Genomic DNA, 27,436 nt, shown 5'->3' with positions numbered 1-27,436 from the left:
TGCAGGGCATTGTGGGTAAGAAAATGGTGTGGGATGGATGCAAAACACACCACCCTGGGCTCCCCCAGATGTCTGGTTTTCAGAACTGTCTGGGTCTGGTAGGTTTTTCCACCAGGTGGCAGCCTACCCAAGCCCAAAAAGTGCAGCTGTTTACCATTGCAAGTGGGATGATACTAGGAGTTAGCCAAACTCTCCTGGCCCATTTGTACAAACAACACCCAAAAGACTCAAATACCCTCTTGCTTGCCATTGAGATGAGATGTTTGAGTCTGCAAGGGAGCAGAAAGACTTTCCCCATTTTGAGTGGGTGGAAGCATGGCTATGCCTATGCTGGACAGCTCCCAACTATACACAACATTTTAGTCCCTGTTGTCTTGTGGACTATACCCCCCAGGGCAAAAATACTATTTCCATTTTTTTAGGGGGTAGGGGCATGGCCATGCCAATGCTGGGCAGCCCCCATTGATACAAAAGAAAACAAAGTAATCCCTGGTGTCTAGTGGGTTTTTTGGTCCCCATTGTGACAGATAGGGGCAATTGTCCCCATCTGCCCCTCCAGGGGGAAGAAAGACTGTTTCCCTGTTTTGAGGGTAGGTAGATACATGGCCATGCCCATGCTGGCCAGTGCCCACTGATACAAATAAAAAACACTGTAATCCTGGGAGTCCAGTAGGCTTTCTGCTCCCCCTCGGGAGCAGAAAGACTGTTTCCATTGTTTGGACGGAGTGAAGGGATGGCATTGTATATGTTAGGCACCTCCCACTGATACAAATAAAAAAAAGTAATCCCTGGTGTCTAGTGGGCTTTCTGCTCCCCCCCCAAGGGGACAGATAGGGATAACTGCCCCTGTCTGCACACCCGGGGGGACGGGGCAGAAAGACTGTGCCCCTATTTTGGAGTGTGGGGGCATCACCTTGACCATGATGGGCAGCCCACACTCATACAAATAAAAAAAGTAATCCCTGGGGTCTAGTGGGCTTTCTGCTCCCTCAGGGAGATAGATGGAGGTAATTGCCCCATCTGCTGCCCCCCCCAGAGGGGTAAAAAGCCTCTGTCCCTTTTTTGGGGGGTGGGGGCATAGTCATGCCCATGCTGGGCAGTCTCTACATCTGCAAATAAAAAAAGTAATCCCTGGTATCTAGTAGTTCTCTGTCCCATGAGGGCCAGATCAGCCTAAAAATTGGCCAATCTGCCACCGGGGGGGGGACAGAAAATGGCCATAGTAATGCCCCATATAATGGGGAGGGACCCTTTCCCAAGAGTCCGCTCCCTGACATGTTATACAAAAAATCCTGGTGTATAGTGGTTTTCCACCCCCACCCCCGTGGGTGCAGATCAGCCTTACAAATAGTGCCAATTTGCCCCCCGGGGGCAGAAAATGACCAAAATATTTTCCCCATAATGGGGAGTGGCCCTTGCCCAAGGGCCTCTCCCCACATATATTAATTAAAATTCCTGGTGTCTAAAGGTATTCAGCCTGCCCATGGGGCAGACTGGACTAAAAATAAGGCCAATCTGCCCCCGGGGTGACAGTAAACAGCCCAAATGAATTTAGCCAAGGGGCCACTCCCTGCCAAAAAATAAATCCCTGGTGCCTAGTAGAGTGGATCCCTGCTTGGGTATCACCATCCTGAGGCAATCCCCAAGCAGGGATTTACTTTGGGAAACGTACCGTTGAAAATGGAAGAGTTCCCCCTTCCTAACAGTACCTCTCCCATTGAAATCGGTACTCTGGTGGCTGAGATAGCCCCACAAACACCTAAGCAGTGAAAGTGAAATTAGTCGATCGGATCATTTCACTTTCACTGTATCGACATCAGCACACCATGTGCACCAATCGTCATTACAGCGAATACAAAAAACGCGTCAGGCGGCAGGGGAAGCTTTTCTCCTGCTCCAGAGGCTAAAAAGATAAAAGAAAATCCTTCTGCTGCGAACCGCAGAGGGATTTCCTGCATGTGTGCAGAGGATGGAATGGTTCTGTCCTCAGCACACGCCCAATATGGCTAAAGACGGAACTGTTCCATCCTCAGCACACAAGTGGTTAAGAATCGTGTGTATCTTCTATGTCATTTTACATATATTAAATCCAGTTCCCTAGCAGATACCCATGTCTCCTCTTGCTAGTCAACTGTGGAGTGCACAATTGCTAAAGAGGAAAGAGTCATGTGTGCTCCCCAGGCGAACAGGCAACAATGTGCATTATAATATAATCCTCATTGCACACCACTTGAAAATTGAGTGAGTGGTGATGCTTCCTGTTTCTGTAGAGGAACTCAGTTGCTGAGGGTAGAATTATAATGAGGTGTGTACCACCCGCACATCCTATGATGTTAGAAAATTGTGCAATTTGGAAAAAATGTACTTTAGTCGAGTACAAGTCAGCATGGCTATTTGGAAAAAATATGTGCACATTGATTTTGGAGAGCATTACAAACAAAAGCTTTTGAAAAACCCTGGACAATGCACTCTGGGATAAAGCACAGAAAATGCAACAGTATTTTGGTAACTCCCTAACACAAGCAGATGTGAGGAACATAAAACCTGAAGGTGCACTGGGATAGCTGGACTGCATCCAGTAGGCCTTGCAAGCAATGGCTTAAATTCAGTGATGATATCCATAATGACGTACACCTCCTCCTCAGTTTCATTAAATAAAGTTTTATACTGCGTGTAAATGTGCTCCTGTCTCCTTCTATGTAGAGCTCCCAGTGCACGCTCCTGGCCACCATCGCATAGAGTACAGCCATTGTGGATGTTAGGCTTGGAGGTCAGCTACCCTTTTATACCTGCCACCTGGCTATCACCTGCTTTCACTTGGTGGTAATTTGCATGTGCTATTGTGACTTTTCCTAGAGGAATAACAATTTGTGAAGTTTGGTCCATAGGAATACAGATTCACAAATTCTAATTCCTTCTTAAGGAATTTTAGTGATTCCTTATTTATTTGGTTTCATGTGCAATTTTAGGGAATCCTTATTGTTATCTCTTGGGGCAAAAGGATTTCCTATTTTAGTATTCACAAACCAGTTTTGCATTCTCTAAACCTTTGAAACATAAGGCCCTACTTGAGAACCAGGTACATTACACAAGATCACATTTGTTTTCTTTTTTTTGTTGTTTGTTTTTTTGTTCTTTTTTGCAGACACAGGGAGATTAAGGGCCTCATTACAACCCTGGCGGTCGGTGTTAAAGCAGCGGTAATACCACCAACAGGCCGGCGGTAAAAAAAAATGGGATCACGACCACGGCAGAAACCGCCATCATAGAGAGACACTTTAACACTCCGACCATCACAGCAGTAGCAACCAACACCCCGGCGGGCATCGCCAACAGACAGGCTGAAGACAATGTACCGCCCACCCCATTAAAACATGCCAATCTGCCAGCTTTTCCGGGGTGGTACTACCGGCATCAAAAGCACGGCGGAAACAGTGTTTGGAAGGGAAATCACTCACCTCTCGAAACTCAATGAAGAACCAGGATGCCATGGAGCCCGATTTACAGGTCCTCCCCATGCTGGTGTACCTCCTCACACACCAGGAATATCAAAGGCGGCGGTGACGACCACAGTGAGTACTGCACCTAGCACACAGGGGAGGGGGGAGGAAAAGGGAGTGACACACACACACAACACGCAACACCCTCACCCCCATCCTCACCCACAACACCATACACACAAACACATGCAGCAACATTACATATACACCCCGTAACCCACTGGAAGAACACAAAGATAAAAGGAATTGAGTTAAACAGTGATATTTTAGAAATAGGCAGATATACGTAACGATTAAAAAAACTGTATTTACAAAAATATACAATATGCAAATAAGGTCCTACATTGTCCTTTGCAAATGTCCAGAGAACACTGCAGGGGCATCAGGACTAAAACACACAGGCACCTTAGGGGGATGGTGAAGGGGGGGTACCTCAGCCGGAAGATGGAATAACGTCACTGCTCCTCAAGGGGGCTCCATGCCCACTGCGTGGTCCTGGGGAGTGCAAAGCCACAGTATCTCAAGTCTCTCAAGTGGGTGGTTTGCCTACTGCTTGGTCCTGGGGAGTGTAAAGCCACAGTCTCTCAAGTGGGTGGTTTGCCCACTGCTTGGTCCTGGGGAGTGCAAAGCCACAGTCTCTCAAGTGGGTGGTTTGCCCACTGCTTGGTCCTGGGGAGTGTGAAGCCACAGTCTCTCAAGTGGGTGGTTTACCCACTGCTTGCCTTTCTCCACAGGTTCTGGAGGGAGCTTGGTGCCCAGTGTGCTTCATCCTGCCAAGGATTGGGTGAGTGAATGCCATTCTCCACTGGTTCTGGAGGGGGCATTGTGCCCAGTCTGCTTCATCCTGCCAAGGATTGAGTGAGTGGATGCCTTTCTCCACTGGTTCTGGAGGGGGCTTGGTGCCCAGTGATGCAGCACATAGGGTGTGGCAGTTCACATTTACTCACCTGGGTTTCTGAGGCACGAAATTTGCAGGGGACAGGTAGCAGGAAAGTCCATGGAGGCACGGCCAGACTCCATCCTGCGGCGACTAAGGCTGCAAACTGGTGGTTGTCGTGGTGCTGGTGGGGGTGATGGCAGTGGTAGTGGGAGGCTCCAGTCGTCTCCTGCAGCCCCAGATGAACGCACACTGGGGCTGCTGCTGCTGTTAGTGGTCCTACTATCAGCGGTGCAGGTGGTGGTGCAGGTGGCGGTGCTTGCAGCGGTGCTTGCGGTGAGGATGCTGGCGGTGCTGGCGTGGTGCAGGTGCCAGTGCTGCCAGTGGTGGAGGGAGGCACCAGCCCTTCTCCTGCAGCTTCAGATGGCTGGCCACTGGGGATGCTGCTGCTGACAGTAGTGATGGCAGCGGGGGTGCAGGTCACGGTGCTTGCGGTGGGGATGCTGGCGGTGCTGCCCACGGTGGAGGGGCTGGCGGTTCTGATGGTGGCCACCAGGCCTCCACCTGAAGGCTCCGATGCCTAAAGTGCCTTGCCTTGGCTTTTCTGCCCCTTCTTCACCTTGGCAGCTGCTGTTGGGACCTTGGCTCTGGCAGCTGCAGTTTTGGAGGAGGCCTTGCTGGGTGGGTCGTGCTCATTGCCCTTGGTGTATGTTGTCCCTTCTTCACCTGGGCAGGTGGCGGAATAGTATGGTCCTTTGCAGGGGTCGGTGGCACACTGGCTGGCCTGACGGGTGCCCCCTTGAAGCCCCTGGGAGTTGCAGGTACCACAGCAGATGCTGACTTGGTGGCTGAGGTGCTGGCCTGGGTTCTGGACACCCTTGACTGAGGGGAAGGACAGGTGGGGGAGGGATAGGGAACAGGTCAATGTTTGCCAGGAAAAGTTTTTTAGACACACTGGGGCGGGAAGAGGGAGAGAGTTTGGGAGTGGAGGAAGAGGGAGTGGTTGTACGAGGTGCCTTTCTGCTGAGTTTGGGTGAAGGTGCATGGGATGGATGCTGTTGTGAGGTGGATGGCTGTTGGGTAGGTGGGTGCTTGCGTTTGTGCACTTTGGGAGGAGGGGTCACAGACACACTGGGAGAGGACACGGGGACATGTGAATGTTTTTTTTGGATGTGGTGACTGCCAGTGAGGGGTGTGTTGTGATGGGCGTGCTGGTGATGGAGGTAGTGGATGCGGATGTAGTGCATGCAGGTGTGAGTGGAGACGATACTGGGAGGGAGGTGGGTGAAGAGGAGGAGGGGGACACAGTGGAGGCAGTGGATGTGGGTGTGTCTGCATGGGTATGGTGTTTGTGTGAGTGCCTGTGAGATGAAGTGTGGTGGTTATGTTTGCCTGAGCCACTTTTGTGTGTTGATTTGAGTGAATGCTGGTCTGAAGGTGTGCCTGGGATAGGCTGGGGTTGAGGTGATTGGGTCTGGGTAGAGGAAGTTGGAGGGGGAAGGCTAGACACAGGGACAAGGGCTGCCATCAGTCCTGAGGCCAGAGCTTGAAATGCCCTCTGTTGGGCCGCCACGCCAGAGTGAATGCCCTCCAGGTATGCATTTGTTTGTTGCAAATGCCCTGCTACACCCTGGATGGCATTCAGTATGGTTGACTGCCCAACAGAGAGGGATCTCAGGAGGTCAATAACCTCCTCACGGCGGGCAGCAGGGCTGACTGGGGCAGGGCCTGAGGTGCCTGGGGCGAAAGAGTTGCCCACCCTCCTGGGTGAGTGGGCACGGGAAACATGCTGAGGGGCTACTGGGAGGGTGGTGCTGTTAGGGGGGGTGGCGGCTTTACCTGTTGTTGGGGTGGGCACAGAGGTGTCCGCCACCACCATGGAGCTTCCATCGGAGGAGGAGTCACTATCTGTGGTCTCCCCTCCTGTCCCTGTTGTGGTTCTCCCCTCGCCCTCCGTCCCACTGGTGCCCTCACCCTTGGTGGATTCAGCCTTATGGGCCATGTGGGATGCAGCTCCTCTGTCACCGGTGCCTCTGCTCCTCTGCCAGATGATGCTTATGCACACAAGGACAGGGTGACAAAACCAAAAGGGGGGGAGACAGAGGATACACTTGGTCAGTGCCAGTAACAACACTACTGTTGACGTACACAACACACAGGGAGCAGCCCTATGCACTAGGCCATGCCCAACCATTTACTAAGACAGTCACCAGCCCATGGTGTTCAATGCCTAATGCCATTAGCTGCACACCTGAAACCCACAGGACCCTGCCCAGGAGTAGATGGCCGCCAACACTATTGGGGTAGGAGTGATACTGAGCCTGCCCAACAAGGGACCTACCCTGTCATGTTCGCCCTGGCCTAAGTACACCCACAGCCCACATCCCCCACCCAGGTACCTCTTAACGTGCGCAAAGTCAGGTTTCAGATTCTGTACTCACCCCCTTGTGGCTGCTGTGATGCCTTCAGGCGCCCATCCAACTCCGGATAGGCCACCGCCAGGATGTGGAAAATCAGGGGAGTTATGGTGCGACAGGTACCCCTTCCTCATTGGGAGGCCAGCCCCAGCTGGGCCTCCGCCGTCTTCTTTGCCCAGTGGCACAGGTACTCCCACCTCTTGCGGCAGTGGGTGCTCTGCCTGTCAAAGACCCCCAGGGTCCGCACCTCCTTGGCGATGGCACGGCAAATACACTTTTCCTTGTGGGCGCTGACCTACAGGGAAAAGACAGCAGAAAAGGGAATTATTCACCTGTTCGGACCGTCATACTCATTGCCCACCAGGTCCCACACATCCCCTGACGCACATACATTGACCACCTTACATGCTGCACTCTGGGCAGGACCCCTTTGCCCCCCCTACACGTGGCTTACACACACAGCAGTCCATACATTCATGGCCCACGCATCATGCTCACAGTGTACTAACCTGTTTGTCTGGAGGACCGTAGAGTAGCGTGTACTGGGGTAGGATCCCATCCACCAGTTTCTCCAACTCCCCGCAGTGAAGGCAGGGGCCCTTTCCCCAGACACATGAGCCATTGTCACTTCCAGACACAGGTCACAGCACTTGTAGTATAGGTCCTCTCCTGTTGAAGGCCAGGTAGCAAGTGAGTGATTAGATAGTAAATGGCGGTGACGTCTACAGCAGTGCGTGCCGTCACTACCGGCGTACATCGCCATTGGCTCCTGGAACCCATAGGTCATCGACCGCTTACCGCGAGGGCGCACAACACCGGTGCAATGACCTCATTTCCACTTGTCCTACCTCACGGGTCAGGCAGCTGCCATTTCAGAGGGGCACAGGGCATGGCACCTAACTGCGTCACAGCAGACATTGGCACATCAAAGGACTCTCGAGTTAACATACTGTTTCTGTAAAGTCAACAATTCATCATTAGTGCAATATAAGTGTGACTATGACCCTCTGCTCAACGTTCTCTTCCATAGGCTTCAACCGCTGAGGCAGATTATAAGATGGGGCATCCTCCGGTGTACATACCCCTGGTGGATCTTGAAACAATGGAGGACAGACACATTATCATTACCTAAAGACTTGATTGTGCCACAATCCAAGAACTGTGTGCCCAATTGGAGCCAGACCTGGTGTCTGCTATCCGCCAACCCACTGGTATCCCCCCTCTAGTACAAGTCCTGTCAGTGCTCCATTTCCTGGCAAGTGGTTCCTTCCAAACAACAGTGGCCATGGCATCAGGGATGTCTCAGCCAATGTTCTCTAACGTGTTGACAAGAGTGTTGTCTGTCCTGCTGAAACACATGTGCAGCTACATCGTGTTCCCCCAGGTGGAGGATTTGGCCACAGTGAAAGCTGACTTTTATGCCCTGGGACATATCCCCAACATCATTGGTGCCACTGATGGTACATATGTGGCATTTGTCCCCCCCAGGAGAAATGAACAAGTTTACAGGAATAGAAAAAAGCTATCACTCAATGAATGTGCAGATGGTGTGTTTGGCGGACCAGTACATCTCCCATGTGAATGCCAAATTTCCTGGCTCTGTGTATGACGCCTATATCTTGAGGAATAGCAGCATCCCATATGTGATGGGCCAACTCCTGAGGCACTGGGTGTGGTTAATAGGTGAGCCAAAGGTCCCCACACAGTATGAGTAGGTGGCTCAGTATGGGGTTGTCCCTAAGGGTTAGTGTGTGTCTAACAGTTGTCCCTCAATATTTGCAGGTGACTCTGGTTACCCCAACCCCAGTGAGGAATGCCAGGACAAGGGCAGAGGGACATTACAATGAGGCACATGGGTGTACAAGGAGGATTATAGAAAGAACCTTTGGCCTCCTGAAGGCCAGATTCCGGTGCCTCCATCTGACAGGTGGCTCCCTGTACTACTCATCCCAGAAGGTGTGCCTTGAGATGCCAGGTGCCTTTTCTGCAGGAGGAGGAGCCTGCAGATGATCTTGTGTCAGCAGCGGAGCCTGTGGACAGTGAGGAAGAGAAGGCAGAGGAAGAAGATTTTGACAACAGAACCAATATTATTCGGCAGTACTTCCAGTGACACACAGGTAAGACACTGTTGGACATTGTACAAGGCAGCCTGTTTCCCTGTGTCTATGGGCACGGACTGTACCCTTTGGCATCTCCATTTTCAGATCTCTGTGCCCCACTCTGGCTCCTGCTATGTGTACTGCTGCCCACCAGAGGTCATCCTAAAGTATATTTCACTGTACTTTTGATTTGCAATGCTTTGATAATGTTGTACTAATACATATTTGAATCATTTGACAGACTGCAGTTTGGTATTTGTTCCAAGGGTGTTTACTTAGGTGCTCATAAGTAGAGGGGTGGTGCTAGGGGCTGAGCTGATGGTGGAAGGAAGTTCAGGGTAGAGTCCAGTCTCTTGGTATCAAAGGTGCATTGTCCAATGGGACATAGGAAGGAGAGTAATGGCCGTTCAAGGTGGACAGGGTGAAAGTGTGAGACACAAGGGTGACAATCAGGAGAGTCTTATTTCCTGTTGGGGTCTTGGCAATGTTCTCTGTCTTCTGCCTGGATCACAGGGACCGTTTGCGGGGTGGTTTTCCTTCTGCAGGGGGTGGGGTGCTGGTGGCCTGTTGGGCCTGTGGCAGGCATCCTGTACACTAGTGCCGGCGGAGGTGGAAGGCTGTTCCTCAGTTTGGCTAGTGTCAGGCGCCCGTTGTTGTGCCACTGCCTTCCTCATGGTCTTGCCTATGTCTGCCAGCACCCCTGTAATGGTGACCAAGATGGTGTATAATTTTGTTAGGTCCTCCCTGATCCCCAGGCACTGTCCCTCCTGCAGGTGCTGGGTCTTCTGCAGCTTGGCCAGTAACTGGCCCATAGTCTCCAGGGAATGGTGGTATGCTCCCAGGATGTTGCAGAGTGCCTTGTGGAGAATGGGTTCCCTGGGCCTGCCCTCCCCCTGTTGCACAGCAGTCCTCCCACCTTCACTGTTGTCCTGTGCCTCTGTCCCCTGAACTGTGCGCCCACTGCCACTGACCCCAGGTCCCTGGTCATCGTGGGTTTGTGGGGTTGCCTAGGGTCCCTGTAGTGATGGACACACTGCTAATTGACGTGTCCTGGGGACAGTGGCATGAGCCCACTGGGTGGGTGCTGTGGTGGTGTTTCCTGAGGGGGAGGCTCTGTGGTGGGTTGGGAACGTGCCTGGGTACCCGACTGTCCAGAGGTCCCAGATGGGCCAGGTTGGTCATCGAAATCCAGGCATGCAGAGCTGCTGTCATCACTGGGGACCTCTTCTGAGGGGGGACTGGATGTAGCTGGCACCTCCTCTCTGGTGACGTTGACTATGGGTCCTGTGGGGATGCAAATACAGTGTTATTGTATCTGCGTGGGCTATACTGTGCATGGGTGTGTTTCCCTCTAGGATTGTGATTTCCCTGTCAGCTTGGCCTTGTGTGAGTGGTGAGTTACTGGGCATGCTGTGGTGATGGGTGTCCATGCAGGTCTGCGATGGGGGTCCATGCATTGGTGTTGCATGTGGGCTTGGTTTTGGGATGTGTGGGCTGTGATGGTGAGGTATATGTGAGGTGATGGAGTGATGGGAGTGAGGGTAAGGGTGGGTGTTTTGTGATGGCATGCAGGTAGGGTGGGGTATATAATAGTAAAGATATGACTTACCAGAGTCCAGTCCTCCTGCTACTCCTGCAAGGCCCTCAGGACTTGCTCCTCCCAGGTTGTTAGTTGTGGAGGAGGAGGTGGGGGTCCTGGTGTCTTGCAACCACGGAACGCACATTCCCCCGTAGGTCGTTCCACCTCTTCCTGATGTCATTGAACCTGTCCACTATTCTCCGCCATAGCGCCATCTTCCTAGCTATGGACGTCTGCTGCACCTGTGATCCGAAAAGCTGTGGCTCTACCCGGATGATTTCCTCCACCATGACCCTTAGCTCGTCCTCTGAGAACCTGGGGTGTCTTTGGGGTGCCATGGATGTGGTGTGCGTAAAATGTGTGAGAATGTGAGGGGTGATGTGTTGTGGTGTATGCTGTGATGTGCGTGGATGGTGTATGAGTGATGGTGTTCTGTGCCTCTGACTGAGTGGGTGCTCCTGCCTTGTCTCTCTCTCTGCTATTGTTTTTTTCGCTGTAAGGGGTTGTGGGTAATGTGGGTGGGTGTTTTATAGTGGTGTGAGTGTGGTGGTGTGGTGTGTGTATATGTGTCAGGTGTGTGTAGTTTGAATTGTCCAATGTGGTGGTGTTTTGTAAATGTGTGTATTTTGAGCACGGCAGTGTGTACCACCGATGGTTTACCACGTTTGAAAGACCGCCGTGGTGATTCATGGGTCGTGATACTGTGGGTGTATTCCTGTTGCCGTAACGGTGTGGGTTTTGCTATTGCCAGTTTATCACTGACCTTTGGTGTGGCGGACTTGTGTGGGTGTCTGTATTGTGGAGGATTTCTCAGTGTGGGTCATAATACCCGTAGCGGAATACCGCCTCGGTCACGGTATGTTGGCGGCGTCAGCACGCAGTAGGTGGCATTTACCACCAGGGTTGTAATGAGGGCGTAAGTGATCTGCCAAAAATCACAGGATTTTCAGTCAAAGCTGGGAAAGGAACCCACTTCATCAGTATAAAAGTCAGCAGGTTTGGCCATAAGGTAACTCCCTCGTCCCGAATTTTTAAAGTTGTAATGCTATACAACGATCTCAGCCTCAAATCCAGTTTTCCATATTATATGAAAATGAGGCGCACGCAGATATATTACATATTGTAATAATATAACAATAATTGCATTACCAATCATTTTGGCTTTTATGTAGTGAAAAGATTACACCAACCATAAATATGCAGATAGCATAGACAAAGATTGTGAAACAGGGGGCATATTCCAGAAAATGCCCCAGGGGTAGAGCAGGGGATTGCATCCGCTTCTAGGGGTGAAGACAATTTAATCCAGGACCACCACCTCCCTGGGGCTGTAATAAAAGAATGAAAAGGGGCCGTTTTGGACCCCAAACCGCAGGGACCACCACCTTCCCAGGGCAATGGTTGTTGGAGGGGAGGGGTGCTTGCCCCCCTTCAAGGAGGCAATACTGGCCCTGCGAATTGCGACCTCCCAGAGCCAGTGCCCGCTGTGTCCCGTGGTACCCACCCCCAGGACATAGTTGTTTGTTTTTGCTCTGTGGGAGCTGCCAGCCTACCAAACAAAAGCAAACAAAGCCCGCTTTCTGGCAGAAAGCGGTGTTTTCACCTATTTCCCTGCACACAAATATGCATGCATGGAAACAGATGAAAACGTTGCTCCCATAAGTAGGGAGCTGCTATTTAAAGCAGCTCCCTGCTTGTGAAGCAAAACCAGCTCCCACAGCACACGGTGAGCCGGCTAGGACCACGGGAGCCTTGAGGCTCCCCCAGTGGTTCTGTCACTCTCTATCTCTCCCATCCAATAATGGGACAGAAGAGAGAGAGAGATTGTCATTGCAATGGTCTCTCCATGCAATGACTTGAAAGTGTCACACTAGGCATCTGTTAGATTCAAATGTGATAGGCATACTTTGCTACACAACATGATGGAGTCACTTATGGCCTCCTGGTAAAGCACATGAACTGTCTCCCTGTAAGATGAAAGTTCTAATCCCAGTAGCGTCTGTTTATTTACCATATTTTTTGCATTTTAAAGATGCCTATTGGTGCAACATGTTTTTCCCATCATACCTTTCAGTTTGAATGTCATAGCTATGTGTGGTTAGTCGAGTAGTAAAGAGTTGTTTGTGGCTTAGTGGTTAAGGTCTCAGGCTTCTACTTCAAAGGTTAAAGGTTCCAGTCTAGGTGTGCTGGAGATTATTTATCAGGTGTATTTTCTTTTCAAATTCACATATTTAACATACATACCGAAAGGTAATCTTACTCTTTTAAATTGACAAATATATTTTTATTTTCAATTTGTCTGGAAACATCTCATTCTAAGTATAACATTAATCAGGGGCGGCTGGTGTTCAAGGGCTAAGGGGCTGCGCCCCTAGCCTTTTCTGGCCTCTCTAGTGAAGCAAATATTTAATGACATGATGAAAGTAAAACATTTTCTGCACAACATTTTCCTAGTGAAAGTTATGCACTTTGAAAAGTCCCACTGCGCCTGCGTCAGTATGTGGCTGAAAGCTGCACAATAGGGCTGACAGGGCTTGCCCACGCAAAGCCCTTACGTTTTCTCAGAATGCAATGACGTCCCTGGCTTATCTCCTCCTCCACCAGAAGCCCTGATAGTAAACAACCTGGAGCGTTTTTTGTTCAGCCCGGGTTTCTGAAAACTTCATGTCACTCCGATATTATTATCCACCCTTTCCTATTTACTCAAATGGTGGGGTGTGATCAGAAGGGTCTACATACCAGAGGTCACATTATATTAAAAGAATGTGGCATTGCACAAAGAAAATCCCCTTTTCCTGCATTACAAGCAGTCTGTGGCAGAGAAGTGGAATAAATACAATAATTAACTCCATCCAGGGCTCTCTGGGAGACAGGAGTGTGACCTGAAGACCTCAAGTCATAAATATGCCAAAGACAACCCTGAACACAAGTACTTGGAGCTCTATCTTTTTTACAGACAATAAGAAAAAATCTGTTCTGTCAGCTCTCCTCTCCTTTCACTGCCTCTGTAGGTAATTTCGTCTCTCAAAGGCAGTAATGGTTCCAGTAATTTATCATGGCTAGTTATGCTCTTTTATTTCTTCTGCAGACTAAAGACGTGATATGTCATATTAAACATGTAATCCGCAGCTCAAATAAACGTGTACCTTTTATCACTGAAACTTCTTCATCCCAGCCGTCTAACATTCACTGACATAGAGCCCACTCTTTCCCCCATTCCTCACGCAGTAGAAGTGGATGCAAGCATGAGTAACTTGGTGTCTTGTCTTGGGTAATGGTAAGTGTTATAATGCTAATCTTATGTTATCTTTATGGTACTGAGACCCCTTGCCACACTAACCTCCCCCACTGTGATGCCCCAGGCCCTGGCTGCAAATCGCTGGCTCCTTTAGAAGTGGAGGTGCTGCATTTTTTCCCTCATGAAATTGATCCAAAAGACGAGCATGGTTTTTGTTCCCTTGCAAAATTGATCCAAATATTGGATTCAAGCACAAAGGGAGAAATATGTGCTTACAATAAAGGCATTTATCTGCTGTATGGCCTTACAACTGTCCCTATAATCATGTCCTTAGCATTACTGCCAAAAACATGAATTGATATGCAAACAATGAATATTAAAAAGTGATTTAGTTACTCTTATTTCACATGTTTTAATTAATGTTGCTTTCACCATGAGAGTTAGCTGTTTCATCATGATCTGTTTCTGTCTTGCCTAGTGCACACTTTGATTCGTGCCAGGTGTTTAGGAGGGGCTTTCATTGAGAGTGCTGGTGCTGAGGCTGAAGGTAAAGCAAAGTGCCTGTCAGTGTGTTGGCGTCTTCACAAAGTACACAGAACAATGGTCACGTTTTCCAGTTACATTTGACATTTAGGGCCAGATGTATCATGAAGGCCTTTTGCGATTTGGAAATAGCGTTTTTAAAGAAATCGCTTTTTCCGATGCGCAAAATGGCATGTATCACATTTGCGAATTGGTAATAGCGATTTCTTATAAATCGCAAATGCTATTACCGAATCGCAAATTGCGATACTGGCCCCATTCGCACCTATGGGCCTGTTGGCCCATATCTGCGAATTTTTTGCATTTCCAAAATTGCGATTTCTTAACCAGAAATCGCAATTTTGGAAATGCAAAACCCCAGGGTGCTGGGGGCCTTAGGCTCCCTCTGCTGCACCCCAAAATTATTTTTGGGGACATGTAAGGTGCACACATGCCAAAAGGGCATGTGTGCTTTACATGTACATTTTAAAAATGCATTTAAAATGCATTTTTTAATTTTGCACATCGTTACCACCAGGTTCAACCTGGTGGTAAATATTGATTCCTAAATGCCCAAATCTCATTTAGGAATGGCTTCATACATGTGCTAAGAAATCGCAAATAAGGATTTTGCGACTCTCTAAACAGGGTTGCAATTTTAAGGAATCGCTATTTTAGCGATTCCTTAAAATTGCGTTCAGAATGTCTTTCTTACATTCTGAACTGGCTTTTTGCATTCGCAAACGGGCATTCGCACCATTTGGGAATGCAAAAAACAAAAGGAAATAAAGTGCTTATATGTGAATGAGTGCAATGTATGTTTGGGGTGGTAAAATGAGGTGGATGTAGGGAGTGCATATAGGGGAGAGTGAAAAGAGGGTGCTGAAGAGGAGAGAGGAGGTTGAAAATGTGCAGATGGATGAGATGTGAAGAGAAATAGGGCAAACATATCTAACATTAAAGAACAAATAACTGAAGGCCCTACTCCTTCCGCAGGCCTACACAATATTTAATTCATAGTCTCACAATTTCAGAATTGAAACATTTTCAATGTTAATTATTTATAACTAATCATTGTTGTTACTCATTTATCTTCCACAGCTAACAACCATTGACAAAGCCAACTGTACTGACAGGCTTTACGTGATGTCAATTGTTGTGTTATATTTCTGGATGCAATAACATCTCATTTTGAATTTTCCCTTTTAGAGAGCCCCCACTTTTTTCATCCCACTTAAAGACCTGTCTGCACATATTTCTGTATGACTGGTTGCAGCCAGCAGTTGTGTGTGCTTCCTGATGCCTGGTTAGGACATATTCTTCCAAAGTTGATGCCGCATGGAGTGCAAGACAGTGGGTAAACACACACTTTAAAGGGCCTAAAGTTGTTGCAGTGTACATTTCGCACATTAAAGTAAAGGGTGAACGTATTAATGCAGTAAGATATGTGTTTAAGATTTCAAGACTATACATTCCCACTGCTTTATAAACCTTGCTTTCTCACTAAATTTATTTCCTTTCAAATGGACCACTTGTCAATCTTTTTTCTATTTTTTCTTGGGTGGAGGACCCACCCTGGACCCCACGTTTGTCCACTGAGCTTGCTCGCTACATAAAAGTCGTACCCAGACTATTACGCCCCACCGCTTTCAAATGTCACCAGCCGCCACTGACATTAATCTCTCAATCTCTCTGCCGCTCATTTTCTTTTTCTCTCTCTCTCTTTCTCAGACTTAGACCCTTCTGCACCTACTCACAAACCCACTCAGACACTCACGCACACACTCACAGACCCACTCAGAGTCTGTGCACTCACTCACAGTTGCGCTCACCGTCACGCACCCACTCACAGACCCACTCAGACACTCATGCACCCACTCACAGGTCCACTCAGAATCTCACACACCCACTCACACACTCACTGAAACCCTCACACACTCAGTCACAGACCCACACAGACACTGACATACCCACTCATAGACACACCCAGACACTGACGCACCCACTCTCACACCCAGACACTCTCATAGCCACTCTCACACCCAGATACACTCTGTCACACCTATTCTCTCACCTATTGTCTCACCAAGAGAGACAGGCCGCAGCGTGGGGTTGGCTGGATAGGGGAGTTGACCGCATCGTTTCGCTGCAGGCCAGGCCCTGCGGCCAACCCCTGCTGTGCACGGCCACGGCTGGATTAATGTATAATAATGAAAATTACTTTATGTTAAAAAAATCATAGAAATTCACTGAAAAAAACAAAGGTTATAGAGACATTATAGCTATGAAATATAATTTTAAAAAACATAGAAATTGACTTAAAAAAACAAAGGTTACAGCGAAGTTATAGTTAGGCTCACATTTTAAACGTACAAAACCATAGAAATTAACCTGTTTTAGTAAGAGTTATCTTAAGTAACTATAACTCATGCCTTAAGTATAACTTGCACCCTTGCCATGCACTGCTAATTACCACACAAATTACGGCCCTCATGACACCATTGATAACATCATTGATAATATCAATGTAATATTTGCAGTAAAATATTTGTTGAAAAAACTGTGCATAACAGAGGCGCGAGTTATAGTAAGGGCCGCTGCAGCTCTTAATCCCCTGTCCTGAATTTAATCTTAAACATATAAGAGGGCAAGTTAGGGATGCTTTGCCCCCTAGGCCTTTTGGTGGGGGTCACAGAGAGACTGTGATAAAGCTGTGATCCTGCATGACATGAAATGGTGGCTGAGTGCTACTGTGAAGAGCAAAGGTGAGGAGGCGTGCAGCCCCCTCTCCGAGCCACATTGAGGTCCCAGGGACCCTTTCTTTAGGCCATCCCCCCTACATAATCCAATTATGGCCCTGGTCAATCCCATCATCTGGGACCCAGAGCACTTTGAAAGGGCAAGGGGTGCACGGACCCATCCCTGAGCCAATAATTGATCCTGAGGTCCCCATCCCTTAGAACCAACATGCAACTATGGGGGTAGGATGTGTGCCTTCCCCCTCCCTGAGCCTTAAAAGTCCCTGGAGACCCCATCCTCCACGGCTGGCACACACACTGTGTCCCAGGGAGCCTACCCCGAGACACAGTACTTTCCCTGCTCACAGGAGCGAGGGCAGGGAAGGCAGTCTACTCCTACTCGATGAGAAATTTGAAAATGCTCCCCTTGTTTCCTGAAAGGAAATTGAGATTCTGCCTGCCTGGCAGGAACCAGCACAAGCAGCTTCTCCAGCTGTGCGGGAGGAAGGCTGACTCCTAGAGCACCCACTTAAGTGCATGCGGGAGCTGGCGGAGACACAGGGGGCCTGGGCTCCTCCCACAGCCCCCAAAGTACTGTTTGTTGGGTGCCCCAGGTGGGCACCAGGGCACCCACCCAGGAGCACTCAAGGCCTGGGAGCTGGAGTTAGTGGTAAAAGGGTCTGCATGCCCCTTCTCTTTAGTAAAAAAATGAAACCCCAGCGGATAGGGTCCTTAAGGCCCTTAGTGGCTTGAAGAGTGAGGCCACATGCCACATGCAACAATGCCCAGGTAGGTGGGCACGTGCCACCCCTCTCTATAAAAAATAAAACTCCCTCGGGATGGGTCCCCAGGGCTTTAAAGGATCTGTAAGAGGAAGCTGTCTGTCCCACTCCCCTTAATAAACAAAATATGTCCCCCGGGGTTGGTATTCCTAGATCCAATAGTGGCTTGAGGAGGAGGGGCTGTGTGCCCCCTTTAATTAAAAAAAGGCTCCAGGGGATGGGGTCTCCAGTTCTCTGAGGGGGTCAGGAAGGGAGACGCACGTCCTGCTCGTAAAAACTAAAAGCCCTTGGGGAAAGAGTCCCCGGGGCCTGCAAAGGCTCGAGGAGGAGGCCTGCGTGCCCCAGTCTACTACTTTTTCATAAATCAGCCTCATGAGAGTAAGTCTGTGTGAGTGTGGCTAGAATCTGCTAGATCAACTGCATGCTGCACATGAGAGAAGGCTGTGTGGTATGAGGTTTGATGTTCACTATGGGTCTGAAGCCTGCCCTTCAGCCATGTGCAGCATGGGGTTGCTTGCATGCTAGGGGTTGGCCTTTGGCTTTTGGCCATCCATCCCCACACAAGATCAAAAGGTGTGCATGTAGGGGTGTGGTGTGTGTATATGTGTCAGATATTACTTTAAGTTAAAAACCCTATATATTTGCTGAAAAAAACAAAAGTCAAAGTGACTTTATAGTTAGCTGAACGATTCAGTGACAACATAGGTGGTCATTATGACCCTGGCGGTATTACAACCGCAGGGCCAAAATGACGGGAGCACCGCCAACAGGCTGGCGGTGCCTCCCGGCGTATTTTGACCGCGGCGGTAGCGCCGCGGTCGCCCCGCCGGGTCCGCACCACCGGAGCCGGCGATTTTCCGCCGCAATGGCCCCGGCGGATGTAATGCGCCAGCAGCGCTGCCCAGGGGATTACGAGTCCCCGACCGCCAGCCTTTTTCTGGCGGTCTGAACCGCCAGGAAAAGGCTGGCGGTATGGGGAGTCGTGGGGCCCCTGGGGGCCCCTGCACTGCCCATGCCACTGGCATGGGCAGTGCAGGGCCCCCCTAACAGGGCCCCATGCGGCTTTTCACTGTCTGCTGTGCAGACAGTGAAAAGCGCGACGGGTGCAACTGCACCCATCGCACGGCCGCAAAACCGCCGGCTCCATTTGGAGCCGGCTCCTATGTTGCGGCCGTGATCCCCGCTGGGCCGGCGGGTGGAAACCAGGTTTCCGCCCGCCAGCCCAGCGGGGATCTCCAAATGGCTGCGGCGGGGGTGCGGCCGCATTGGCGGCCGCATGGCGGTCAGATCTTGGCGGGCGGCTGATGCCGCCCGCCAAGGTCATAATGACCCCCATAATGTTTTAAACTCAAAAAGCCACTGACAGTCCCCAATCATATTTATTTATAGATAACTTTAACCTACCTCCTCACTATGCACATCTAATTACCCCACATATTTCATCACCCATGGTTTGTTCTCTGATGTCATTGATAACATCATGATTTCAAAACAACACCCCTGTCTATCAGTCCTGATGAAGACCCTGATGGAGCATTGAATTGGCCCAGGAGCGTTAAGGGGGTGCAACGTAGACGATATTGCTCTTGCCTGGATTGGTTTATATATTTTTTGTGGAGAGAATTGAGAATGGGGGATGGGACTCCGTGTTTGTAAAAAAAGTTCGGTTTCTGGAAGAAGTAATATGTTGATTCAATGTGGTGAAAAATTTAACCAACAGGCGTTTTGTCTTTTAAGTGTTTTAAAAAAAAAAGTTGTTTCTTGGAATGGTTTGAGGGTTTCATTTCCTCTTCTTTTCTTACTATTGCACACAAACACTTTCTGTCTTTTACACTGGTCTTTCCTTTTTCTATGATAGAATGGGGGTTATGAATTGTATTAAATGAACCTATTTATGTGCTAAATTATGATTACAAATTATTTTTTGGAAAGAATTTGAAGGGTAATGTGTGTATGTATATGTGAATTTGTGTGCCTAGGGGTGTTGTTTTGAAATCAGTTAGACCCATACCCCTTAGGGGCTATTTGGGGTTACCCTCTGTGGTTATTTATAATAATTGATAACATCATGGCAAGATTTGAAATAATATCATTGATGACAAACTGTGCATGTTGGTGGTGTGAGTTATAGTTACTTTAGGGATCAACTCCACACTAGTAAAAATAATACTCATAAATCCCTTTGTAAAAAACAAACAATCATAACCTTACACGAACATGTATGTTTACCTTTGTGAATTAGGCCCTGTATTTGCACCCTCAGATTGCTTTGTGGGAACAATACAAATGCAACAAACAAAATATAGACACTGGGTGGCCTCAGTTGAAATTACAAATGCATCAACCTTCCCAAAATGTTTATATTTTATGTTAGGTTGTGAATTAATGAAGCATTTTATAGTTTTTGTATTTGTGTATTTGTTTGATGAATTCTTGTTTCTATATTTTTGTGAAATGTTTTGAGGTTCAAATATTCAAAATTGCTTAAGCGGTGGTTCCGGCATGCATTAATGTCTCAGTGAAAGGAATAATGATTTACTAGGGGTTCCCGGATTCAGTAATAATTAAGTGGGGGTCTACAGAAGCCAAAAGATTAAGAACCACTGATATATTGTATAATGGAATTCAGTATTAACATATATTTATTTTTGAGCCTAAAACATCAAAAGCAAACTATTAATTACTAAATCATTAAAATACCCTTAATAAGTTACTAAAACCAATATACCTTAAATACTAAAACTGTGGAGAAAATAATTTTAAAATGCACAACATAATTGTAACAATAAAATACATTTAGGGGGTCATTATGACTTTAGCGGTCTATTGGCAAGGTGCCGTGGTGGTGGCCACCAAATGACCGCCATGATGACGGTCATACAGACTGCCATATTACGAGTCACATAGCCAGAACTGCCAAAACTGAGCCAAAATCCCTACACCCCAGGACTCAGGAGGGTGGGGACGAGGCGGTTACACCACCAATACCACCGGCCCTCCAAAGATCCTTTGTACCAATTACGACCCACAAATCACAATAGAGGTTCTTCCATGGGGGTAAACCAATGGTGGTGCGAACTGCGGCATTTGGCGGTCCCCACAGTAAAACATTACACCACATTGGATAGTTTGAATTCCACACATCTGACACACACCCACACACCGAACACACCTACATACTGCACTGTAAATCACACCCCTTCACACATCACAATCCTTTGTAACCAGAACACCACACACAGAAGACAGAGCACAATTTAAAAATACAGTACCATAGAATATGCACCTCGCAACATTTAAGATACCACTCCTGCACATCATACACATCTCACAAATGTTTATCCACACATCAGACACAACCCATCACCCACTCGCAACACAGCACTCACACCTCATCACCCATTCTTTTTACCTTTTTTACCTTTTCGTGTCGTCCATCACTACCATGTCCCCACAAAAACATCCCGCTTCACAGAGGGTGAGTTGAGGGTCATGGTGGACAAAATCATCAGAGTAGACCCACATCTATTTGGAGCCGATGTACAACAACACTCTATTGCCAGGAAAATGGAGATGTGGCAAAGAAAAGTAGACTGGGTGAATTCTGTAGGCAACTATCCATGCACAAAGGAGGACATCAGGAAGAGGTGGAACGACCATGGCCACCAGGCACCAGCTGGCGGTTCTCAAGACTGGCGGTGTGCGCCCACCTCCTCCCCCAACGTTCACATTATGGGAGGAGAAGGTCTTGGACATCCTGCATCCTGAGGGCCTGCAGGAATACCTGGGGGAGTTGAGTCGGGAAAAGTCACATCACTGAAAATGTCACTTAAAGTTTTGTCTTGCATGCTCACAGATCACCTTTGAACATCTTAACAGCCAACACACTCACCACCCCTGTGTCAAACTGTCCAGATACCTCCTCCCTGGTAGTCAACTTGTAAAGTAAACATATCTGGGGGCACAGTGTCTGTGAATGGTGTGGGTAGTACAGGGACTGGCAGCACTAGAACTCCCAGCAGGCACTGTTCTAGCAATAAGAAAACCAGACCAGTGTACCATGATGAAAATAGCCTTGCCTATCAACTACACAATCAACTAGGCCCACCTGAATGGTCCCCAATTTTACAGTCAAGGGCAATGACAGCAATGCAATGGGCATCTCCCAGTACAATACTACTAACACACAGCTACAGCTGTGTCCTCTGCTAAAATGGTACATTTAACCTCCCATCACCCATTCAAATATACTCACCTAAAGGGAAGTCACATATCTGCAGTGTGCTGTTCCAGGTGTAACAGGATAAATCCGGCCAGGTGGAATGGTCGCTCCTAAGCTGATGGAGAGGTCAGTTTCCACTTTACATGCTGCAGCTGTCTGGGGACTCAATACTGAACTACTGCTAACTTGGAGATAACATTAACAATATAAGGATACACCGAAGACAAGATATGTGTCTATCAACAGACATACAACTGTCAAGCCAATCTGGTATCTTGTAGCAAGGTGTATGATATAGGAAATGTCTGTATCCCATATAGCTGTACCACAGATTTGTCACTGTCATATAAGGGGATCAAGCAAAGCTTCTCTGCACACTGGGACATCTGGTCGGTTTACAGCTGTCAGCCTCACCCTGCCTACATCGACTCCTTCCAGCACCATATCACCCACATCACAAGCAACCAGTCACCCCCAAACCTGTGTTCCAAGGACAGTTACAACCACCATGTGCCCCCAGTACAGGTACCAGAGTCACCACTAGAAAACCCAGACAATGAAGGACCTGGCACCAGTGGGAGTGAGCAACCTGAGCCAAGGGCACAGCTACGTGGGGGTAGGGTGCCTAGGAGGGATGGTGTGGGCCAGCGGATAGAGGCTCCTAGGGGTATAACTGGCCAGGACACAATCTCCCAAGTCTTGGGAGCCTACCAGCAGTCCCAAGGCGTGATGGGCCAGGTACTTGCCATGCTGGGGGAGATAAAACAGCTGCAGAGGGACAACCACCATGAAGTCATGCAAAAATGGGAGGGTCACAATGCCAACATGGCCTCCCTAACAGGGGTGCCGAGAGACATTAATACCTCCCCAAGTAGGTTATGTCCACAACAGCAGACCCCTTCCATCAGCCCCATCTACATCTTTGGCAGCAAATGGAATGGAGGCTCTGCAAGGGAAAGGACATGCCCCAGACAGCCCAGCCTCTGTAGCTGAAGAACTCCAACCCCCAAACATGGACGTTCACCAAAGCATCCAGGAGGAGCGAATGTCAAAACATCAACCACTGCCATGAAGAGATCATCTATTCATCAGTTCCCCTTGTTTGTCACAGATACACCCTGTTGACTTCATTCATGGTATTGTAGGTGTCAGTTAGCCTGCTTAGCTGGTGTATTACAAAGTTTATATTGAGGAACCTAGTTCGTATTTTGTTGTGACATGATGTTGGCACTTAACTGGCACTATCTGGGGATGTTGGTGAACAGTATGTAATGAGACTTGTGTTTACTGTATGATAGAAGAGTTATTTTGTGAATGTGATGACCATACATGACTTCCTGTTTTTCAGCATCAGCAGCGGCAGGCGAAGGAGCCAGGCACAGCCGAGTGGGGAAGCTACTGGCCACAGGACCTCTGGTCACGAGAACATTGACACCGAGGGACCCAGTGGCCTGGAGGGTGAGGGGAGTGCCACAGGGGAGACCGGATCAACCACATCTTCTTTGGAATCCTCCACGAGTGGCTACTCACTAGTGAAGACAGACCCATCTGGGACCACCCAAGTGCAATCTTTGTCCGCCACCCCATTCTATTACTGCCCTCCCTGTAGCTCCCCACCCAGTTGAGGGTAGGTGTCTCCTTGGCTGCAGGCATGTCTGTCCCAGCTCCTGTTAGCCCTGCTGCCCTCAGTGAGGAGGTTATTGACCTCCTGGGGTCAATCTCTGTGGGTCAGTCGGCCATTGTGAATGCCATCCAGGGTCTGGCAACTCAAATACAACAGAGCAATGCGTTCCTGGATGGCATTCACCACACCAACATTCACAGATCCAGCCACCACACCCACCCTACCCACAGACAGCACTGCAGCAGACCCTCAAACATCCACCCCAGTCACCACACCCGCAGACACCATAATCAATGACATGCCTACATGCAGCTCATCCACCATACCTGCAGTCACCACCCCAACAGACAGTCACCCAATTACCACAGCATCCCTGGGCACCTCTACCCCCCTCAGCCCAAGACACATAAACACCCTCACTCACCCATCCAAAAGACACCCACAAGCATACCTCCTGCATACTTGCACCCAAGACATCCACACCTAAATATCATACAACCACTCCTTCCGATGACTGTCCCTATGTGTCTAAGAAACTTTTCCTATGTGAATTTGGCCTTTTCCCTACTCCTCCCCTGTGGCACCCCTAAATGTTCTATGTCCCTCCCCAAGGCCATCCCTTCCACCCCCAAGGCATCCCCATACCCGCATTCCCCGCCCTGACAGCTCCCCCGCCAAATAAGAAGTCCACCCCTCCCAAAAAGGTCCAAATCCTTCCCAAGCCCAAACCTAACCTCCCCTCTTCCCAGGCCTAAGCCCAACCCTCCTCAAACACCCCCCACGGATCCCTGAGGTGCCTGCATGCCCCCTTGATGCCCCTGTCTGTGGACGTTAATGGCAGTCAGGAGTCAAGTAGGGGCACCCTTTAGTGACTTTAGTGCTGTTTCTGTGGAACAATAGACTGGCCTATGGCCTTGGACAATCTTACACTATTCCATTATTTTTCATAAATTGAACCAAACAGTTGTTGGTATTTCTGGTTTCATTTTTGTCTTGCATTTCCTTTCCAAGGTTATAGTTGTTCCTGGCTGACATTGTGTGTGTGTGTGTGTGCACACGCGTGCACTGCTTGATACTTCTGGTATTGTCTGAGCAGTCTGTGAGGTTGTGTGCAGTGCTTTTATCCCCCAGGGATAGGGTGTGTTTTGTGTGATGGGTATGTGTGCATGTTAGAAATGGGGTTTTTGGTTGGCAGTTAGGTTGCCCTCTGTCCAAGCAAGAACCCTCACTCTAGTCAGGGTAAGTCACACACAATCCAAAATCAGCCTGTGCTCACCCTCCGGTAGCTTGGCACGAGCAGTCAGGCTTAACTTAGAAGGCAATGTGTAAAGCATTTGTGCAATAAATCATACAACACCATAGTATAACACCACAAAAATACACCACACAGTGTTTAGAAAAATATAGAATATTTATCTGGATAATTGTAGGTCAAAACGATCAAAGTTGCAATACGAATTTGTAAAGATATCACTGAAAAGTGATATTAAGAGTCTTTAAGTCTTTTAAAAAGCAATAAAGTGTCTTTCAAGCACAGGGTACCTGGTTTCTGGTGGGAAATCTCCTCAGAGGGCCACAGGAGAAGAGATGCGTGGAAAAAGGGGTGTGTGCGTCGTTTTCCGCTCAGCACACACAGACTTGCGTCGTTCTTTTCCACGCGGGGAAGTCGGGCGTCGTTTTCCGGCGCGCAGACAGTCTCTTTTTGTGGATCGCGAGGATTACCAGATGTCCCGGGTCTGTGCGTGGGTTCTCCTGCTTATTTTCCGGCTGCGCGTCGTTCTGCGGGGCTGCGCGTCGAAGTTTCGATATCACGGTAGGCGTCACGTCGATTTCTCCTTGGAAGTCGGGCGTCGTTTTCCTTGCGAGGCCGTGCGTCGAAATTTTGGGTCTCACGGCAGGCGTCGCGTCGATTTCTCCTTGGAAGTCGGGCGGCGTTGTCCTTGCGAGGCCGTGCGTCAAAGTTTCGCACTCACGGTAGGCGTCGCGTCGATTTCTCCTTGGAAGTCGGGCGGCTTTGTCCTTGCGAGGTTGTGCGTCGAAGTCTCGATCGTCCCGAGGGCGTCGCGTTGATCAGCGTCGGTGTGCGGCGTTTTTCTCGCCGCGAAACAAGCTGTGCGTCGAAATTTTCGGCGCACGGAGCGTCCACGTGAAAGGCAGAAGTCTTTTTGGTCCTGAGACTTCAAGGAACAGGAGGCAAGCTCTATCCAAGCCCTTGGAGAGCACTTTTACAGCCAGACAAGAGTTCAGCAAGGCAGCAGGCCAACAGCAAGGCAGCAGTCCTTTGTAGAAAAGCAGACAGGTGAGTCCTTTGAGCAGCCAGGCAGTTCAGCAAGGCAGCAGGCCAACAGCAAGGCAGCAGTCCTTTGTAGAAAAGCAGACAGGTGAGTCCTTTGAGCAGCCAGGCAGTTCTTCTTGGCAGGATGTAGTTTCTGGTTCAGGTTTCTTCTCCAGCAAGTGTCTGATGAGGTAGGGCAGAGGCCCTGTTTTATACTAAGTTGTGCCTTTGAAGTGGGGGTGACTTCAAAGAGTCTCTAAGAAATGCACCAAGTTCCCTTTCAGTTCAATCCTGTCTGCCAGAGTCCCAGTAGGGGGTGTGGCAGTCCTTTGTGTGAGGGCAGGCCCTCCACCCTCCCAGCCCAGGAAGACCCATTCAAAATGCAGATGTATGCAAGTGAGGCTGAGTACCCTGTGTTTGGGGTGTGTCTGAGTGAATGCACAAGGAGCTGTCAACTAAACCTAGCCAGACGTGGATTGAAGGGCACAACAAGTTTTTAGTGCAAAGAAATGCTTACTTTCTAAAAGTGGCATTTCTAGAATAGTAATATTAAATCCGACTTCACCAGTCAGCAGGATTTTATATTACCATTCTGGCCATACCAAATATGACCTTCCTGCTCCTTTCAGATCAGCAGCTGCCACTTCAACAGTGTATGAGGGCAGCCCCAATGTTAGCCTATGAAGGGAGCAGGCCTCACAGTAGTGTAAAAACGAATTTAGGAGTTTTACACTACCAGGACATATAACTACACAGGTACATGTCCTGCCTTTTACCTACACAGCACCCTGCTCTAGGGGTTACCTAGGGCACACATTAGGGATGACTTATATGTAGAAAAAGGGGAGTTCTAGGCTTGGCAAGTACTTTTAAATGCCAAGTCGAAGTGGCAGTGAAACTGCACACACAGGCCTTGCAATGGCAGGCCTGAGACAAGGTTAAGGGGCTACTGAGGTGGGTGGCACAACCAGTGCTGCAGGCCCACTAGTAGCATTTAATCTACAGGCCCTAGGCACATGTAGTGCACTCTAATAGGGACTTACAGGTAGATTAAATAGTAAATCATGGATAAACCAATCAATAGTACAATTTACACAGAGAGCATATGCACTTTAGCACTGGTTAGCAGTGGTAAAGTGCTCAGAGGTCAAAAGCCAACAACAGCAGGTCAGAAAAAATAGGAGGAAGGAGGCAAAAAGTTTGGGGATGTCCCTGTCAAAAAGCCAGGTCCAACATGACCCCCCACCAGCCTAAAGCCAGGGGAGAACAATCACTATCCTGATGTACTTCCCTGTTTGAGGCGACAGAACAAGGACCCAGGCCCACAACAGCAGGGGCATGCTCCAGTTCTTCGCCTTCCTGACTCCAATTGGATCCCTCTGTCCATACTCTCAGGGCCCACTAAGCCCATCCATGGGGAACCTTTCTCCTTTCCTGCGGATCCCATCTGTGCAGCACCTAACCTTACTTTGCTCACAGATGTATCCCAGGAGCAGGATAGTACCCCCATGACCAACATAGTGGTGTTGCCCACTCTACCCCTGGGGTGTGACACTTGTCCCC

This window comes from Pleurodeles waltl, chromosome 3_1 (assembly GCF_031143425.1).
Source record: "Pleurodeles waltl isolate 20211129_DDA chromosome 3_1, aPleWal1.hap1.20221129, whole genome shotgun sequence".
Taxonomy (NCBI): domain Eukaryota; kingdom Metazoa; phylum Chordata; class Amphibia; order Caudata; family Salamandridae; genus Pleurodeles; species Pleurodeles waltl.
This window is presented reverse-complemented; position numbering follows the sequence as displayed.